The sequence below is a fragment of the Oryctolagus cuniculus genome, chromosome 21 (assembly GCF_051225735.1).
Source record: "Oryctolagus cuniculus isolate XC-2025 breed Fujian yellow rabbit chromosome 21, ASM5122573v1, whole genome shotgun sequence".
Classification (NCBI taxonomy): domain Eukaryota; kingdom Metazoa; phylum Chordata; class Mammalia; order Lagomorpha; family Leporidae; genus Oryctolagus; species Oryctolagus cuniculus.
Genome location: NC_142887.1, coordinates 44443925 through 44465171, shown reverse-complemented (window position 1 = coordinate 44465171; position 21247 = coordinate 44443925).

Here is a 21247-nt window from a genome sequence, read left to right as displayed (position 1 = left end):
CAATCTTTCTGTTCAGCAAATGCATCCAATGTCATGTTTACAAATACAAATATCATGTTTTCTCAGGTTTCTGCAGCTTTCTTCCTAGAAAACTCGAATGTGTGGAGTATTTGACTCCAGGTGGAACCAATTAGCGTTTGTCAACAGAAAACAAAAAGGGTCCTGCTAAAATGCATTCAAAACCTTAAAGTCCACAGAGAATATCCAGAAAACACAAACACACACGGAGGCTGTAGCAAGATCTGGGATTGAGATAGCTACAAATCACCAGATAGTTTTGTTTTCATCCAGGAGTATCTGGACAAATTATTGTGGATTTCGGGTGAAATTTAACCAAAAATCACCGTGAAAGTGGTTTTGGAGAAAAGCACAATCTTACTGTTCGGCAAATGTATCCAATGTCATGTTTACAGAAAGAAATATCATGTTTTCTCAGGTTTCTGAAGCTTTCTTCCTAGAAAACTCGAATGTGTGGAGTATTTGACTCCAGGTGGAACCAATTAGCGTTTGCCAGCAGAAAACAAAAAGGGTCCTGCTAAAATGCATTCAAAACCTAAAAGTCCATAGAGAATATCCAGAGAACACAAACACACACGGAGGCTGTAGCAAGATCTGGGATTGAGATAGCTACAAATCACCAGATAGTTTTGCTTTCATCCAGGAGTATCTGGACAAATTATTGTGGATTTCCGGTGAAATTTAACCAAAAATCACCGTGAAAGTGGTTTTGGAGAAAAGCACAATCTTACTGTTCGGCAAATGTATCCAATGTCATGTTTACAGAAAGAAATATCATGTTTTCTCAGGTTTCTGAAGCTTTCTTCCTAGAAAACTCGAATGTGTGGAGTATTTGACTTCAGGTGGAACCAATTAGCGTTTGCCAGCAGAAAACAAAAAGGGTCCTGCTAAAATGCATTCAAAAACTTAAAGTCCATAGAGAATGTCCAGAAAACACAAACACACACAGAGGCTGTAGCAAGATCTGGGATTGAGATAGCTACAAATCACCAGATGTTTTTGTTATCATCCAGGAGTATCTGGAAAAATTGTTGTAGTTTTGAAGTGAAATTTAACCAAAAAATCACCATGAAAGTGGTTTTGGAGAAAAGCACAATCTTTCTGTTCAGCAAATGCATCCAATGTCATGTTTACATATACAAATATTATGTTTTCTCAGGTTTCTGAAGCTTTCTTCCTAGAAAACTCGAATGTGTGGAGTATTTGACTCCAGGTGGAACCAATTAGCGTTTGCCAGCAGAAAACAAAAAGGGTCCTGCTAAAATGCATTCAAAACCTTAAAGTCCATAGAGAATATCCAGAAAACACAAACACACACAGAGGCTGTAGCAAGATCTGGGATTGAGATAGCTACAAATCACCAGATAGTTTTGTTTTCATCCAGGAGTATCTGGACAAATTGCTGTAGTTTTGAAGTGAAATTTAACCAAAAAATCACCGTGAATGTGGTTTGGAGAAAAGCACAAGCTTTCTGTTCAGCAAATGAATGCAATGTCATGTTTACATATACAAATATTATGTTTTCTCAGATTTCTGAAGCTTTCTTCCTAGAAAACTTGAATGTGTGGAGTGTTTGACTCCAGGTGGAACCAATTAGCGTTTGCCAGCAGAAAACAAAAAGGGTCCTGCTAAAATGCATTCAAAACCTTAAAGTCCATAGAGAATATCCAGAAAACACAAACACACACAGAGGCTGTAGCAAGATCTGGGATTGAGATAGCTACAAATCACCAGATAGTTTTGTTTTCATCCAGGAGTATCTGGACAAATTGTTGTAGTTTTGAAGTGAAATTTAATCAAAAAATCACCGTGAAAGTGACTTTGGAGAAAAGCACAATCTTCCTGTTTGGCAAATGTATCCAATGTCATGTTTACAGAAAGAAATATCATGTTTTCTCAGGTTTCTGAGGCTTTCTTCCTAGAAAACTCGAATGTGTGGAGGATTTGACTCCAGGTGGAACCAATTAGCGTTTGCCAGCAGAAAACAAAAAGGGTCCTGCTAAAATGCATTCAAAACCTTAAAGTCCATAGAGAATATCCAGAAAACAGAAACACACACAGAGGCTGTAGCAAGATCTGGGATTGAGATAGCTACAAATCACCAGATGTTTTTGTTATCATCCAGGAGTATCTGGAAAAATTGTTGTAGTTTGGAAGTGAAATTTAACCAAAAAATCACCATGAAAGTGGTTTTAGAGAATAGCACAATCTTTCTGTTCAGCAAATGCATCCAATGTCATGTTTACAAATACAAATATCATGTTTTCTCAGGTTTCTGAAGCTTTCTTCCTAGAAAACTCGAATGTGTGGAGTATTTGACTCCAGGTGGAACCAATTAGCGTTTGTCAACAGAAAACAAAAAGGGTCCTGCTAAAATGCATTCAAAACCTTAAAGTCCACAGAGAATATCCAGAAAACACAAACACACACGGAGGCTGTAGCAAGATCTGGGATTGAGATAGCTACAAATCACCAGATAGTTTTGTTTTCATCCAGGAGTATCTGGACAAATTATTGTGGATTTCGGGTGAAATTTAACCAAAAATCACCGTGAAAGTGGTTTTGGAGAAAAGCACAATCTTACTGTTCGGCAAATGTATCCAATGTCATGTTTACAGAAAGAAATATCATGTTTTCTCAGGTTTCTGAAGCTTTCTTCCTAGAAAACTCGAATGTGTGGAGTATTTGACTCCAGGTGGAACCAATTAGCGTTTGCCAGCAGAAAACAAAAAGGGTCCTGCTAAAATGCATTCAAAACCTAAAAGTCCATAGAGAATATCCAGAGAACACAAACACACACGGAGGCTGTAGCAAGATCTGGGATTGAGATAGCTACAAATCACCAGATAGTTTTGCTTTCATCCAGGAGTATCTGGACAAATTATTGTGGATTTCCGGTGAAATTTAACCAAAAATCACCGTGAAAGTGGTTTTGGAGAAAAGCACAATCTTACTGTTCGGCAAATGTATCCAATGTCATGTTTACAGAAAGAAATATCATGTTTTCTCAGGTTTCTGAAGCTTTCTTCCTAGAAAACTCGAATGTGTGGAGTATTTGACTTCAGGTGGAACCAATTAGCGTTTGCCAGCAGAAAACAAAAAGGGTCCTGCTAAAATGCATTCAAAAACTTAAAGTCCATAGAGAATGTCCAGAAAACACAAACACACACAGAGGCTGTAGCAAGATCTGGGATTGAGATAGCTACAAATCACCAGATGTTTTTGTTATCATCCAGGAGTATCTGGAAAAATTGTTGTAGTTTTGAAGAGAAATTTAACCAAAAAATCACCATGAAAGTGGTTTTGGAGAAAAGCACAATCTTTCTGTTCAGCAAATGCATCCAATGTCATGTTTACAAATACAAATATTATGTTTTCTCAGGTTTCTGCAGCTTTCTTCCTAGAAAACTCGAATGTGTGGAGTATTTGACTCCAGGTGGAACCAATTAGCGTTTGCCAGCAGAAAACAAAAAGGGTTCTGCTAAAATGCATTCAAAACCTTAAAGTCCATAGAGAATATCCAGAAAACACAAACACACACAGAGGCTGTAGCAAGATCTGGGATTGAGATAGCTACAAATCACCAGATAGTTTTGTTTTCATCCAGGAGTATCTGGACAAATTGTTGTGGATTTCAGATGAAATTTAACCAAAAAATGACCGTGAAAGTGGTTTTGGAGAAAAGCACAATCTTCCTGTTCGGCAAATGTATCCAATGTCATGTTGACAGAAAGAAATATCATGTTTTCTCAGGTTTCTGAAGCTTTCTCCTTCAAAACTCGAATGTGTGGAGTATTTGATTCCAGGTGGAACCAATTAGCGTTTGCCAGCAGAAAACAAAAAGGGTCCTGCTAAAATGCATTCAAAACCTTAAAGTCCATAGAGAATATCCAGAAAACACAAACACACACAGAGGCTGTAGCAAGATCTGGGATTGAGATAGCTACAAATCACCAGATAGTTTTGTTTTCATCCAGGAGTATCTGGACAAATTGTTGTGGATTTCGGGTGAAATTTAACCAAAAATCACCGTGAAAGTGGTTTTGGAGAATAGCACAATCTTACTGTTCGGCAAATGTATCCAATGTCATGTTTACAGAAAGAAATATCATGTTTTCTCAGGTTTCTGAGGCTTTCTTCCTAGAAAACTCGAATGTGTGGAGGATTTGACTCCAGGTGGAACCAATTAGCGTTTGCCAGCAGAAAACAAAAAGGGTCCTGCTAAAATGCATTCAAAACCTTAAAGTCCATAGAGAATATCCAGAAAACAGAAACACACACAGAGGCTGTAGCAAGATCTGGGATTGAGATAGCTACAAATCACCAGATGTTTTTGTTATCATCCAGGAGTACCTGGAAAAATTGTTGTAGTTTGGAAGTGAAATTTAACCAAAAAATCACCATGAAAGTGGTTTTAGAGAAAAGCACAATCTTTCTGTTCAGCAAATGCATCCAATGTCATGTTTACAAATACAAATATTATGTTTTCTCAGGTTTCTGCAGCTTTCTTCCTAGAAAACTCGAATGTGTGGAGTATTTGACTCCAGGTGGAACCAATTAGCGTTTGCCAGCAGAAAACAAAAAGGGTTCTGCTAAAATGCATTCAAAACCTTAAAGTCCACAGAGAATATCCAGAAAACACAAACACACACGGAGGCTGTAGCAAGATCTGGGATTGAGATAGCTACAAATCACCAGATAGTTTTGTTTTCATCCAGGAGTATCTGGACAAATTATTGTGGATTTCGGGTGAAATTTAACCAAAAATCACCGTGAAAGTGGTTTTGGAGAAAAGCACAATCTTACTGTTCGGCAAATGTATCCAATGTCATGTTTACAGAAAGAAATATCATGTTTTCTCAGGTTTCTGAAGCTTTCTTCCTAGAAAACTCGAATGTGTGGAGTATTTGACTCCAGGTGGAACCAATTAGCGTTTGCCAGCAGAAAACAAAAAGGGTCTTGCTAAAATGCATTCAAAACCTTAAAGTCCATAGAGAATATCCAGAAAACACAAACACACACAGAGGCCGTAGCAAGATCTGGGATTGAGATAGCTACAAATCACCAGATGTTTTTGTTATCATCCAGGAGTATCTGGAAAAATTGTTGTAGTTTTGAAGTGAAATTTAACCAAAAAATCACCATGAAAGTGGTTTTGGAGAAAAGCACAATCTTTCTGTTCAGCAAATGCATCCAATGTCATGTTTACAAATACAAATATTATGTTTTCTCAGGTTTCTGCAGCTTTCTTCCTAGAAAACTCGAATGTGTGGAGTATTTGACTCCAGGTGGAACCAATTAGCGTTTGCCAGCAGAAAACAAAAAGGGTTCTGCTAAAATGCATTCAAAACCTTTAAGTCCATAGAGAATATCCAGAAAACACAAACACACACAGAGGCTGTAGCAAGATCTGGGATTGAGATAGCTACAAATCACCAGATAGTTTTGTTTTCATCCAGGAGTATCTGGACAAATTGCTGTAGTTTTGAAGTGAAATTTAACCAAAAAATCACCGTGAATGTGGTTTTGGAGAAAAGCACAATCTTTCTGTTCAGCAAATGAATGCAATGTCATGTTTACATATACAAATATTATGTTTTCTCAGGTTTCTGAAGCTTTCTTCCTAGAAAACTTGAATGTGTGGAGTGTTTGACTCCAGGTGGAACCAATTAGCGTTTGCCAGCAGAAAACAAAAAGGGTCCTGCTAAAATGCATTCAAAACCTTAAAGTCCATAGAGAATATCCAGAAAACACAAACACACACAGAGGCTGTAGCAAGATCTGGGATTGAGATAGCTACAAATCACCAGATAGTTTTGTTTTCATCCAGGAGTATCTGGACAAATTGTTGTAGTTTTGAAGTGAAATTTAATCAAAAAATCACCGTGAAAGTGGCTTTGGAGAAAAGCACAATCTTCCTGTTTGGCAAATGTATTCAATGTAATGTTTACAGAAAGAAATATCATGTTTTCTCAGGTTTCTGAAGCTTTCTTCCTAGAAAACTCGAATGTGTGGAGGATTTGACTCCAGGTGGAACCAATTAGCGTTTGCCAACATAAACAAAAAGGGTCCTGCTAAAATGCATTCAAAACCTTAAAGTCCATAGAGAATATCCAGAGAACACAAACACACACGGAGGCTGTAGCAAGATCTGGGATTGAGATAGCTACAAATCACCAGATAGTTTTGTTTTCATCCAGGAGTATCTGGACAAATTATTGTGGATTTCCGGTGAAATTTAACCAAAAATCACCGTGAAAGTGGTTTTGGAGAAAAGCACAATCTTACTGTTCAGCAAATGTATCCAATGTCATGTTTACAGAAAGAAATATCATGTTTTCTCAGGTTTCTGAAGCTTTCTTCCTAGAAAACTCGAATGTGTGGAGTATTTGACTTCAGGTGGAACCAATTAGCGTTTGCCAGCAGAAAACAAAAAGGGTCCTGCTAAAATGCATTCAAAAACTTAAAGTCCATAGAGAATGTCCAGAAAACACAAACACACACAGAGGCTGTAGCAAGATCTGGGATTGAGATAGCTACAAATCACCAGATGTTTTTGTTATCATCCAGGAGTATCTGGAAAAATTGTTGTAGTTTTGAAGAGAAATTTAACCAAAAAATCACCATGAAAGTGGTTTTGGAGAAAAGCACAAGCTTTCTGTTCAGCAAATGAATCCAATGTCATGTTTACAAATACAAATATTATGTTTTCTCAGGTTTCTGCAGCTTTCTTCCTAGAAAACTCGAATGTGTGGAGTATTTGACTCCAGGTGGAACCAATTAGCGTTTGCCAGCAGAAAACAAAAAGGGTTCTGCTAAAATGCATTCAGAACCTTTAAGTCCATAGAGAATATCCAGAAAACACAAACACACACAGAGGCAGTAGCAAGATCTGGGATTGAGATAGCTACAAATCACCAGATAGTTTTGTTTTCATCCAGGAGTATCTGGACAAATTGCTGTAGTTTTGAAGTGAAATTTAACCAAAAAATCACCGTGAATGTGGTTTTGGAGAAAAGCACAAGCTTTCTGTTCAGCAAATGAATGCAATGTCATGTTTACATATACAAATATTATGTTTTCTCAGGTTTCTGAAGCTTTCTTCCTAGAAAACTTGAATGTGTGGAGTGTTTGACTCCAGGTGCAACCAATTAGCGTTTGCCAGAAGAAAACAAAAAGGGTCCTGCTAAAATGCATTCAAAACCTTAAAGTCCATAGAGAATATCCAGAAAACACAAACACACACAGAGGCTGTAGCAAGATCTGGGATTGAGATAGCTACAAATCACCAGATAGTTTTGTTTTCATCCAGGAGTATCTGGACAAATTGTTGTGGATTTCGGGTGAAATTTAACCAAAAATCACCGTGAAAGTGGTTTTGGAGAAAAGCACAATCTTACTGTTCGGCAAATGTATCCAATGTCATGTTTACAGAAAGAAATATCATGTTTTCTCAGGTTTCTGAGGCTTTCTTCCTAGAAAACTCGAATGTGTGGAGGATTTGACTCCAGGTGGAACCAATTAGCGTTTGCCAGCAGAAAACAAAAAGGGTCCTGCTAAAATGCATTCAAAACCTTAAAGTCCATAGAGAATATCCAGAAAACAGAAACACACACAGAGGCTGTAGCAAGATCTGGGATTGAGATAGCTACAAATCACCAGATGTTTTTGTTATCATCCAGGAGTATCTGGAAAAATTGTTGTAGTTTGGAAGTGAAATTTAACCAAAAAATCACCATGAAAGTGGTTTTAGAGAAAAGCACAATCTTTCTGTTCAGCAAATGCATCCAATGTCATGTTTACAAATACAAATATTATGTTTTCTCAGGTTTCTGCAGCTTTCTTCCTAGAAAACTCGAATGTGTGGAGTATTTGACTCCAGGTGGAACCAATTAGCGTTTGCCAGCAGAAAGCAAAAAGGGTTCTGCTAAAATGCATTCAAAACCTTTAAGTCCATAGAGAATATCCAGAAAACACAAACACACACAGAGGCTGTAGCAAGATCTGGGATTGAGATAGCTACAAATCACCAGATAGTTTTGTTTTCATCCAGGAGTATCTGGACAAATTGCTGTAGTTTTGAAGTGAAATTTAACCAAAAAATCACCGTGAATGTGGTTTTGGAGAAAAGCACAAGCTTTCTGTTCAGCAAATGAATGCAATGTCATGTTTACATATACAAATATTATGTTTTCTCAGTTTTCTGAAGCTTTCTTCCTAGAAAACTGGAATGTGTGGAGTGTTTGACTCCAGGTGGAACCAATTAGCGTTTGCCAGCAGAAAACAAAAAGGGTCCTGCTAAAATGCATTCAAAACCTTAAAGTCCATAGAGAATATCCAGAAAACACAAACACACACAGAGGCTGTAGCAAGATCTGGGATTGAGATAGCTACAAATCACCAGATAGTTTTGTTTTCATCCAAACTCTCTGGACGAAATGTTGTTGTATCCTGGTGAAATTTAACCAAAAAAATCACAGTTAAAGTGGTTTTAGAGAAAAGCACAATCTTTCTGTTCAGCAAATGCATCCAACGTCATGTTTACAAATACAAATATTATGTTTTCTCAGGTTTCTGAAGCTTTCTTCCTAGAAAAATCGAATGTGTGGAGTGTTTGACTCCAGGTGGAACCAATTAGCCTTTGCCAGCAGAAAACAAAAAGGGTCCTGCTAAAATGCATTCAAAACCTTAAAGTCCATAGAGAATATCCAGAAAACACAAACACACACAGAGGCTGTAGCAAGATCTGGGATTGAGATAGCTACAAATCACCAGATAGTTTTGTTTTCATCCAGGAGTATCTGGACAAATTGTTGTAGTTTTGAATTGAAATTTAATGAAAAATCACCGTGAAAGAGGTTTTGGAGAAAAGCACAATCTTCCTGTTCTGCAAATGAATCCAATGTCATGTTTACAAATACAAATGTTATGTTTTCTCAGGTTTCTGGAGCTTTCTTCCTAGAAAACTCGAATGTGTGAGGATTTGACTCCAGGTGGAACCAATTAGCGTTTGCCAGCAGAAAACAAAAAGGGTTCTGCTAAAATGCATTCAAAACCTTAAAGTCCATAGAGAATATCCAGAAAACACAAACACACACAGAGGCTGTAGCAAGATCTGGGATTGAGATAGCTACAAATCACCAGATAGTTTTGTTTTCATCCAGGAGTATCTGGACAAATTGTTGTAGGTTTGAATTGAAATTTAACGAAAAATCACCGTGAAAGAAGTTTTGAGGAAAGCACAATCTTCCTGTTCAGCAAATGAATCCAATGTCATGTTTACAAATACAAATGTTATGTTTTCTCAGGTTTCTGGAGCTTTCTTCCTAGAAAACTCGAATGTGTGGAGTCTTTGACTCCAGGTGGAACCAATTAGCATTTGCCAGCAGAAAACAAAAAGGGTCCTACTAAAATGCATTCAAAACCTTAAAGTCCATAGAGAATATCCAGAAAACACAAACACACACAGAGGCTGTAGCAAGATCTGGGATTGAGATAGCTACAAATCACCAGATAGTTTTGTTTTCATCCAGGAGTATCTGGAAAATTATTGTGGATTTCGGGTGAAATTTAACCAAAAATCACCGTGAAAGTGGTTTTGGAGAAAAGCACAATCTTACTGTTCGGCAAATGTATCCAATGTCATGTTTACAGAAAGAAATATTATGTTTTCTCAGGTTTCTGAAGCTTTCTTCCTAGAAAACTCGAATGTGTGGAGTATTTGACTCCAGGTGGAACCAATTAGCGTTTGCCAACAGAAAACAAAAAGGGTCCTGCTAAAATGCATTCAAAACCTTAAAGTCCGTAGAGAATATCCAGAAAACACAAACACACACAGAGGCTGTAGCAAGATCTGGGATTGAGATAGCTACAAATCACCAGATAGTTTTGTTTTCATCCAGGAGTATCTGGACAAATTGTTGTAGTTTTGAATTGAAATTTAATGAAAAATCACCGTGAAAGAGGTTTTGGAGAAAAGCACAATCTTCCTGTTCTGCAAATGAATCCAATGTCATGTTTACAAATACAAATGTTATGTTTTCTCAGGTTTCTGGAGCTTTCTTCCTAGAAAACTCGAATGTGTGAGGATTTGACTCCAGGTGGAACCAATTAGCGTTTGCCAGCAGAAAACAAAAAGGGTTCTGCTAAAATGCATTCAAAACCTTAAAGTCCATAGAGAATATCCAGAAAACACAAACACACACAGAGGCTGTAGCAAGATCTGGGATTGAGATAGCTACAAATCACCAGATAGTTTTGTTTTCATCCAGGAGTATCTGGACAAATTATTGTGGATTTCGTGTGAAATTTAACCAAAAATCACCGTGAAAGTGGTTTTGGAGAAAAGCACAATCTTACTGTTCAGCAAATGTATCCAATGTCATGTTTACAGAAAGAAATATCATGTTTTCTCAGGTTTCTGAAGCTTTCTTCCTAGAAAACTCGAATGTGTGGAGTATTTGACTCCAGGAGGAACCAATTAGCCTTTGCCAACAGAAAACAAAAAGGGTCCTGGTAAAATGCATTCAAAACCTTAAAGTCCATAGAGAATATCCAGAAAACACAAACACACACAGAGGCTGTAGCAAGATCTGGGATTGAAATAGCTACAAATCACCAGATAGTTTTGTTTTCATCCAAATTCTCTGGACAAAATGTTGTTGTATCCTGGTGAAATTTAACCAAAAAATCACCGTGAAAGTGGTTTTGGAGAAAAGCACAATCTTTCTGTTCAGCAAATGCATCCAACGTCATGTTTACAAATACAAATATTATGTTTTCTCAGGTTTCTGAAGCTTTCTTCCTAGAAAAATCGAATGTGTGGAGTGTTTGACTCCAGGTGGAACCAATTAGCGTTTGCCAGCAGAAAACAAAAAGGGTCCTGCTAAAATGCATTCAAAACCTTAAAGTCCATAGAGAATATCCAGAAAACACAAACACACAGAGGCTGTAGCAAGATCTGGGATTGAGATAGCTACAAATCACCAGATAGTTTTGTTTTCATCCAGGAGTATCTGGACAAATTATTGTGGATTTCGGGTGAAATTTAACCAAAAATCACCGTGAAAGTGGTTTTCGAGAAAATCAGAATCTTCCTGTTGGGCAAATGTATCCAATGTCATGTTTACAGAAGGAAATATCATGTTTTCTCAGGTTTCTGAAGCTTTCTTCCTAGAAAACTCGAATGTGTGGCGTATTAGACTCCAGGTGGAACCAATTAGCGTTTGCCAGCAGAAAACAAAAAGGGTCCTGCTAAAATGCATTCAAAACCGTAAAGTCCATAGAGAATATCCAGAAAACACAAACACACACAGAGGCTGTACCAAGATGTGGGATTGAGATAGCCACAACACACCAGATGGTTTTGTTTTCATCCAGAGGATCTGGACAAAATGTTGTAGTATCCTGGTGAAATTTAACCAAAAATCACCGTGAAAGTGGTTTTCGAGAAAATCACAATCTTCCTGTTCAGCAAATGTATCCAATGTCATGTTTACAGAAAGAAATATCATGTTTTCTCAGGTTTCTGAAGCTTTCTTCCTTGAAAACTCGAATGTGTGGAGGATTTGACTCCAGGTGGAACCAATTAGCGTTTGCCAGCAGAAAACAAAAAGGGTCCTGCTAAAATGCATTCAAAACCTTAAAGTCCATAGAGAATATCCAGAAAACACAAACACACACAGAGGCTGTAGCAAGATCTGGGATTGAGATAGCTACAAATCACCAGATAGTTTTGTTTTCATCCAGGAGTATCTGGACAAATTTTTGTAGTTTTGAAGAGAAATTTAACCAAAAATCACAGTGAAAGTGGCTTTGGAGAAAATCACAATCTTCCTGTTGGGCAAATGTATCCAATGTCATGTTTACAGAAAGAAATATCATGTTTTCTCAGGTTTCTGAAGCTTTCTTCCTAGAAAACTCGAATGTGTGGAGTATTTGACTCCAGGTGGAACCAAATAGCGTTTGCCAGCAGAAAACAAAAAGGGTCCTGCTAAAATGCATTCAAAACCTTAAAGTCCATAGAGAATATCCAGAAAACACAAACACACACAGCGGCTGTAGCAAGATCTGGGATTGAGATAGCTACAAATCACCAGATAGTTTTGTTTTCATCCAGGAGTATCTGGACAAATTGTTGTGGATTTCGGGTGAAATTTAACCAAAAATCACCGTGAAAGTGGTTTTGGAGAAAATCACAATCTTCCTGTTCAGCAAATGTATCCAATGTCATGTTTACAAATACAAATATCATGTTTTCTCAGGTTTCTGAATCTTTCTTCCTAGAAAACTCGAATGTGTGGAGTATTTGACTCCAGGTGGAACCAATTAGCGTTTGCCAGCAGAAAACAAAAAGGGTCCTGCTAAAATGCATTCAAAACCTTAAAGTCCATAGAGAATATCCAGAAAACACAAACACACACAGAGGCTGTAGCAAGATCTGGGATTGAGATAGCTACAAATCACCAGATAGTTTTGTTTTCATCCAGGAGTATCTGGAAAAATTGTTGTAGTTTTGAATTGAAATTTAACCAAAAATCACCGTGAAAGTGGTTTTGGAGAAAAGCACAATCTTCCTGTTCAGCAAATGAATCCAATGTCATGTTTACAGAAAGAAATATCATGTTTTCTCAGGTTTCTGAAGCTTTCTTCCTAGAAAACTCGAATGTGTGGAGGATTTGACTCCAGGTGGAACCAATTAGCGTTTGCCAGCAGAAAACAAAAATTGGTCCTGCTAAAATGCATTCAAAACCTTAAAGTCCATAGGGAATATCCAGAAAACACAAACACACACAGAGGCTGTAGCAAGATCTGGGGTTGAGATAGCTACAAATCACCAGATAGTTTTGTTTTCATCCAGGAGTATCTGGACAAATTATTGTGGATTTCGGGTGAAATTTAACCAAAAATCACCGTGAAAGTGGTTTTGGAGAAAAGCACAATCTTCCTGTTCAGAAAATGTATCCTATGTCATGTTTACAGAAATTAATATCATGTTTTCTCAGGTTTCTGAATCTTTCTTCCTAGAAAACTCGAATGTGTGGAGTATTTGACTCCAGGTGGAACCAATTAGCGTTTGCCAGCAGAAAACAAAAAGGGTCCTGCTAAAATGCATTCAAAACCTTAAAGTCCATAGAGAATATCCAGAAAACACAAACACACACAGAGGCTGTAGCAAGATCTGGGATTGAGATAGCTACAAATCACCAGATAGTTTTGTTTTCATCCAGGAGTATCTGGACAAATTGTTGTAGTTTTGATGTGAAATTTAACGAAAAATCACCGTGAAAGTGGTTTTGGAGAAAAGCACAATCTTCCTGTTCAGGAAATGTATCCAAAATCATGTTTACAGAAAGAAATATCATGTTTTCTCAGGTTTCTGAAGCTTTCTTCCTAGAAAACTCGAATATGTGGAGTATTTGACTACAGGTGGAACCAATTAGCCTTTGCCAACAGAAAACAAAAAGGCTCCTGCTAAAATGCATTCAAAACCTTAAAGTCCATAGAGAATATCCAGAAAACACAAACACACACAGAGGCTGTAGCAGGATTTGGGATTGAAATAGCTACAAATCACCAGATAGTTTTGTTTTCATCCAAACTCTCTGGACAAAATGTTGTTGTATCCTGGTGAAATTTAACCAAAAAATCACCGTGAAAGTGGTTTTGGAGAAAAGCACAATCTTTCTGTTCAGCAAATGCATCCAACGTCATGTTTACAAATACAAATATTATGTTTTCTCAGGTTTCTGAAGCTTTCTTCCTAGAAAAATCGAATGTGTGGAGTGTTTGACTCCAGGTGGAACCAATTAGCGTTTGCCAGCAGAAAACAAAAAGGGTCCTGCTAAAATGCATTCAAAACCTTAAAGTCCATAGAGAATATCCAGAAAACACAAACACACACAGAGGCTGTAGCAAGATGTGGGATTGAGATAGCCACAACACACCAGATGGTTTTGTTTTCATCCAGAGGATCTGGACAAAATGTTGTAGTATCCTGGTGAAATTTAACCAAAAATCACCGTGAAAGTGGTTTTCGAGAAAATCACAATCTTCCTGTTCAGCAAATGTATCCAATGTCATGTTTACAGAAAGAAATATCATGTTTTCTCAGGTTTCTGAAGCTTTCTTCCTTGAAAACTCGAATGTGTGGAGGATTTGACTCCAGGTGGAACCAATTAGCGTTTGCCAGCAGAAAACAAAAAGGGTCCTGCTAAAATGCATTCAAAACCTTAAAGTCCATAGAGAATATCCAGAAAACACAAACACACACAGAGGCTGTAGCAAGATCTGGGATTGAGATAGCTACAAATCACCAGATGTTTTTGTTATCATCCAGGAGTATCTGGACAAATTTTTGTAGTTTTGAAGAGAAATTTAACCAAAAATCACAGTGAAAGTGGCTTTGGAGAAAATCACAATCTTGCTGTTGGGCAAATGTATCCAATGTCATGTTTACAGAAAGAAATATCATGTTTTCTCAGGTTTCTGAAGCTTTCTTCCTAGAAAACTCGAATGTGTGGAGTATTTGACTCCAGGTGGAACCAAATAGCGTTTGCCAGCAGAAAACAAAAAGGGTCCTGCTAAAATGCATTCAAAACCTTAAAGTCCATAGAGAATATCCAGAAAACACAAACACACACAGCGGCTGTAGCAAGATCTGGGATTGAGATAGCTACAAATCACCAGATAGTTTTGTTTTCATCCAGGAGTATCTGGACAAATTGTTGTGGATTTCGGGTGAAATTTAACCAAAAATCACCGTGAAAGTGGTTTTGGAGAAAATCACAATCTTCCTGTTCAGCAAATGTATCCAATGTCATGTTTACAAATTCAAATATCATGTTTTCTCAGGTTTCTGAAGCTTTCTTCCTAGAAAACTCGAATGTGTGGAGTATTTGACTCCAGGTGGAACCAATTAGCGTTTGCCAGCAGAAAACAAAAAGGGTCCTGCTAAAATGCATTCAAAACCTTAAAGTCCATAGAGAATATCCAGAAAACACAAACACACACAGAGGCTGTAGCAAGATCTGGGATTGAGATAGCTACAAATCACCAGGTAGTTTTGTTTTCATCCAGGAGTATCTGGAAAAATTGTTGTAGTTTTGAATTGAAATTTAACCAAAAATCACCGTGAAAGTGGTTTTGGAGAAAAGCACAATCTTCCTGTTCAGCAAATGAATCCAATGTCATGTTTACAGAAAGAAATATCATGTTTTCTCAGGTTTCTGAAGCTTTCTTCCTAGAAAACTCGAATGTGTGGAGGATTTGACTCCAGGTGGAACCAATTAGCGTTTGCCAGCAGAACACAAAAAGTGTCCCGCTAAAATGCATTCAAAACCTTAAAGTCCATAGGGAATATCCAGAAAACACAAACACACACAGAGGCTGTAGCAAGATCTGGGGTTGAGATAGCTACAAATCACCAGATAGTTTTGTTTTCATCCAGGAGTATCTGGACAAATTATTGTGGATTTCGGGTGAAATTTAACCAAAAATCACCGTGAAAGTGGTTTTGGAGAAAAGCACAATCTTCCTGTTCAGAAAATGTATCCTATGTCATGTTTACAGAAATTAATATCATGTTTTCTCAGGTTTCTGATCTTTCTTCCTAGAAAACTCGAATGTGTGGAGTATTTGACTCCAGGTGGAACCAATTAGCGTTTGCCAGCAGAAAACAAAAAGGGTCCTGCTAAAATGCATTCAAAACCTTAAAGTCCATAGAGAATATCCAGAACTCACAAACACACACAGAGGCTGTAGCAAGATCTGGGATTGAGATAGCTACAAATCACCAGATAGTTTTGTTTTCATCCAGGAGTATCTGGACAAATTGTTGTAGTTTTGATGTGAAATTTAACCAAAAATCACCGTGAAAGTGGTTTTGGAGAAAAGCACAATCTTCCTGTTCAGTAAATGTATCCAAAATCATGTTTACAGAAAGAAATATCATGTTTTCTCAGGTTTCTGAAGCTTTCTTCCTAGAAAACTCGAATATGTGGAGTATTTGACTACAGGTGGAACCAATTAGCCTTTGCCAACAGAAAACAAAAAGGCTCCTGCTAAAATGCATTCAAAACCTTAAAGTCCATAGAGAATATCCAGAAAACACAAACACACACAGAGGCTGTAGCAGGATTTGGGATTGAAATAGCTACAAATCACCAGATAGTTTTGTTTTCATCCAAACTCTCTGGACAAAATGTTGTTGTATCCTGGTGAAATTTAACCAAAAAATCACCGTGAAAGTGGTTTTGGAGAAAAGCACAATCTTTCTGTTCAGCAAATGCATCCAACGTCATGTTTACAAATACAAATATTATGTTTTCTCAGGTTTCTGAAGCTTTCTTCCTAGAAAAATCGAATGTGTGGAGTGTTTGACTCCAGGTGGAACCAATTAGCGTTTGCCAGCAGAAAACAAAAAGGGTCCTGCTAAAATGCATTCAAAACCTTAAAGTCCATAGAGAATATCCAGAAAACGCAAACACACACAGAGGCTGTAGCAAGATCTGGGATTGAGATAGCTACAAATCACCAGATAGTTTTGTTTTCATCCAGGAGTATCTGGACAAATTTTTGTAGTTTTGAAGAGAAATTTAACCAAATATCACCGTGAAAGTGGTTTTGGAGAAAAGCACAAGCTTTCTGTTCAGCAAATGAATCCAATGTCATGTTTACAAATACAAATGTTATGTTTTCTCAGGATTCTGAAGCTTTCTTCCTTGAAAACTTGAATGTGTGTAGTGTTTGACTCCAGGTGGAACCAATTAGCGTTTGCCAGCAGAAAACAAAAAGGGTCCTGCTAAAATGCATTCAAAACCTTAAAGTCCATAGAGAATATCCAGAAAACACAAACAAACACAGAGGCTGTAGCAAGATCTGGGATTGAGATAGCTACAAATCACCAGATAGTTTTGTTTTCATCCAGGAGTATCTGGACAAATTGTTGTAGTTTTGAACTGAAATTTAACCAAAAATCACCGTGAAAGTGGTTTTGGAGAAAAGCACAATCTTCCTGTTCGGCAAATGCATCCAATGTCATGTTTACAAATACAAATATCATGTTTTCTCAGGTTTCTGAAGCTTTCTTCCTAGAAAACTCGAATGTGTGGCGTATTACACTCCAGGTGGATTCAATTAGCGTTTGCCAGCTGAAAACAGAAAGGGTCCTGCTAAAATGCATTCAAAACCTTAAAGTCCATAGAGAATGTCCAGAAAACACAAACAAACACAGAGGCTGTAGCAAGATCTGGGATTGAGATAGCCACAACACACCAGATAGTTTTGCTTTCATCCAGAGTATCTGGACAAAATGTTGTGGATTTCGGGTGAAACTTAACCAAAAATCACCGTGAAAGTGGTTTTGGAGAAAAGCTCATGCTACCTGTTCGGCAAATGCAGCCAATGTCATGTTTACAGAAAGAAATACATGTTTTCTCAGGTTTCTGAAGCTTTCTTCCTAGAAAACTCGAATGTGTGGCGTATTAGACTCCAGGTGGAACCAATTAGCGTTTGCCAGCTGAAAACAAAAACTTACATGCTACAATGCATTCAAAACCGTAAAGTCCATAGAAAATGTCCAGAAAACACAAACAAACACAGAGGCTGTAGCAAGATGTGGGATTGAGATAGCCACAACACACCAGACAGTTTTGTTTTCATCCAAAGGGTCTGGAAAAAATGTTGTAGTATCTCGGTGAAATTTAACCAAAAATCACCGTGAAAGTGGTTTTGGAGAAAAGCACAATCTTCCTGTTCGGCAAATGCATCCAATGTCATGTTTACAAATACAAATATCATGTTTTGTCAGATTTCTGAAGCTTTCTTCCTAGAAAACTCGAATGTGTGGCGTATTAGACTCCAGGTGGAACCAATTAGCGTTTGCCAGCTGAAAACAAAAACTTACATACTACAATGATTTCAAAACCGTAAAGTCCATAGAGAATGTCTAGAAAACACAAACAAACACAGAGGCTGTAGCAAGATCTGGGATTGAGATAGCCACAACACACCAGATAGTTTTGTTTTCATCCAGAGGATCTGGACAAAATGTTGTTGTATCTCGGTGAAATTTAACCAAAAATCACCGTGAAAGTGGTTTTGGAGAAAAGCACAATCTTCCTGTTCGGCAAATGCATCCAATGTCATGTTTACAGAAAGAAATATCATGTTTTCTCAGGTTTCTGAAGCTTTCTTCCTAGAAAACTCGAATGTGTGGCGTATTACACTCCAGGTGGAATCAATTAGCGTTTGCCAGCTGAAAACAAAAACTTACATGCTAAAATGCATTCAAAACCTTAAAGTCCATAGAGAATGTCCAGAAAACACAAACAAACACAGAGGCTGTAGCAAGATCTGGGATTGAGATAGCCACAACACACCAGATAGTTTTGCTTTCATCCAGAGTATCTGGACAAAATGTTGTGGATTTCGGGTGAAACTTAACCAAAAATCACCGTGAAAGTGGTTTTGGAGAAAAGCTCATGCTTCCTGTTCGGCAAATGCATCCAATGTCATGTTTACAGAAAGAAATATCATGTTTTCTCAGGTTTCTGAAGCTTTCTTCCTAGAAAACTCGAATGTGTGGCGTATTAGACTCCAGGTGGAACCACTTAGCGTTTGCCAGCTGAAAACAAAAACTTACATGCTACAATGCTTTCAAAACCGTAAAGTCCATAGAGAATGTACAGAAAACACAAACACACACAGAGGCTGTAGCAAGATGTGGGATTGAGATAGCCACAACACAACAGATAGTTTTGTTTTCATCCAGAGTATCAGGACAAATTGTTGTGTATTGTGGGGGAAACTTTACCAAAAATCACCATTAAAGTTGTTTTGGAGAAAAGCTCATGCTTCCTGTTCGGCAAATGCATCCAATGTCATGTTTACAGAAAGAAATATCATGTTTTCTCAGGTTTCTGAAGCTTTCTTCCTAGAAAACTTGAATGTGTGGCGTATTAGACTCCAGGTGGAAACAATTAGCGTTTGCCAGCAGAAAACAAAAACTTATATGCTAAAATGCATTCAAAACCATAAAGTCCATAGAGAATGTCCAGAAAACACAAACAAACACAGAGGCTATAGCAAGATCTGGGATTGAGATAGCCACAACACACCAGATAGTTTTGCTTTCATCCAGAGTATCTGGACAAAATGTTGTGGATTTCGGGTGAAACTGAACCAAAAATCACCGTGAAAGTGGTTTTAGATTAAAGCTCATGCTACCTGTTCGGCAAATGCAGCCAATGTCATGTTTACAAATACAAATATTATGTTTTCTCAGGTTTCTGAAGCTTTCTTCCTAGAAAACTCGAATGTGTGGCATATTAGACTCCAGGTGGAACCAATTAGCGTTTGCCAGCTGAAAACAAAAACTTACATGCTTAAATGCATTCAAAACCGTAAAGTCCATAGAGAATGTCTAGAAAACACAAACACACACAGAGGCTGTAGCAAGATGTGGGATTTAGATAGCCACAACACACCAGATAGTTTTGTTTTCATCCAAAGGGTCTGGAAAAAATGTTGTAGTATCTCGGTGAAATTTAACCAAAAATCACCGTGAAAGTGGTTTTGGAGAAAAGCACAATCTTCCTGTTCGGCAAATGCATCCAATGTCATGTTTACAAATACAATTATCATGTTTTCTCAGGTTTCTGAAGCTTTCTTCCTAGAAAACTCGAATGTGTGGCGTATTAGACTCCAGGTGGAACCAATTAGCGTTTGCCAGCTGAAATCAAAAACTTACCTGCTAAAATGCATTCAAAACCGTAAAGTCCATAGAGAATGTCCAGAAAACACAAACACACACAGAGGCGGTAGCAAGATGTGGGATTGAGATAGCCACAACACACCAGAGAGTTTTGCTTTCATCCAGAGTATCTGGACAAAACGTTTTAGTATCCCAGTGAAATTTAACCAAAAAACACCGTGAAAGTGGTTTTGGAGAAAAGCTTATGCTACCTGTTCGGCAAATGCAGCCAATGTCATGTTTACAGAAAAAAATATCATGTTTTCTCAGTTTTCTGAAGCTTTCATCCTAGAAAACTCGAATGTGTGGCATATTAGACTCCAGGTGGAACCAATTAGCGTTTGCCAGCTGAAAACAAAAAGGGTCCTGCTAAAATGCATTCAAAACCGTAAAGTCCATAGAGAATGTCCAGAAAACACAAACAAACACAGAGACTGTAGCAAGATGTGGGATTGAGATAGCCACAACACACCAGATAGTTTTGTTTTCATCCAGAGTATCTGGACAAAATGTTGTGGATTTCGGGTGAAACTTAACCAAAAATCACGGTGAAAGTGGTTTTGGAGAACAGCACAATCTTCCTGTCAGCAAATGCATCCAATCTCAGGTTTACAGAAAGAAATATCATGTTTTCTCAGGTTTCTGAAGCTTTCTTCCTAGAAAACTCGAATGTGTGGCGTATTAGACTCCAGGTGGAACCAATTAGCGTTTGCCAGCTGAAAACAAAAACTTACATGCTACAATGCATTCAAAACCGTAAAATCCATAGAGATTATCCAGAAAACACAAACAAACACAGAGGCTGTAGCAAGATGTGGGATTGAGATAGCCACAACACACCAGATAGTTTTGCTTTCATCCAGAGTATCTGGACAAAATGTTGTGGATTTCGGGTGAAATTTATCCAAAAATCACCGTGAAAGTGGTTTTGCAGAAAAGCTCATGCTTCCTGCTCGGCAAATGCATCCAATGTCATGTTTACAGAAAGAAATATCATGTTTTCTCAGGTTTCTCAAGCTTTCTTCCTAGAAAACTCGAATGTGTGGCGTATTAGACTCCAGGTGGAACCAATTAGCGTTTGCCAGCTGAAAACAAAAACTTACATGCTAAAATGCATTCAAAACCGTAAAGTCCATAGAGAATATCCAGAAAACACAAACAAACACAGAGGCTGTAGAAAGATGTGGGATTGAGAAAGCCACAAAACAACAGATAGTTTTGCTTTCATCCAGAGTATCTGGACAAAATGTTGTGGATTTCGGGTGAAACAACCAAAAATCACCGTGAAAGTGGTTTTGGAGAAAAGCTCATGCTTCCTGCAAGGCAAATGCAGCCAATGTCATGTTTACAGAAAGAAATATCATGTTTTCTCAGGTTTCTGAAGCTTTCTTCCTAGAAAACTCGAATGTGTGGCGTATTAGACTCCAGGTGGAACCAATTAGCGTTTGCCAGCTGAAAACAAAAACTTACATGCTA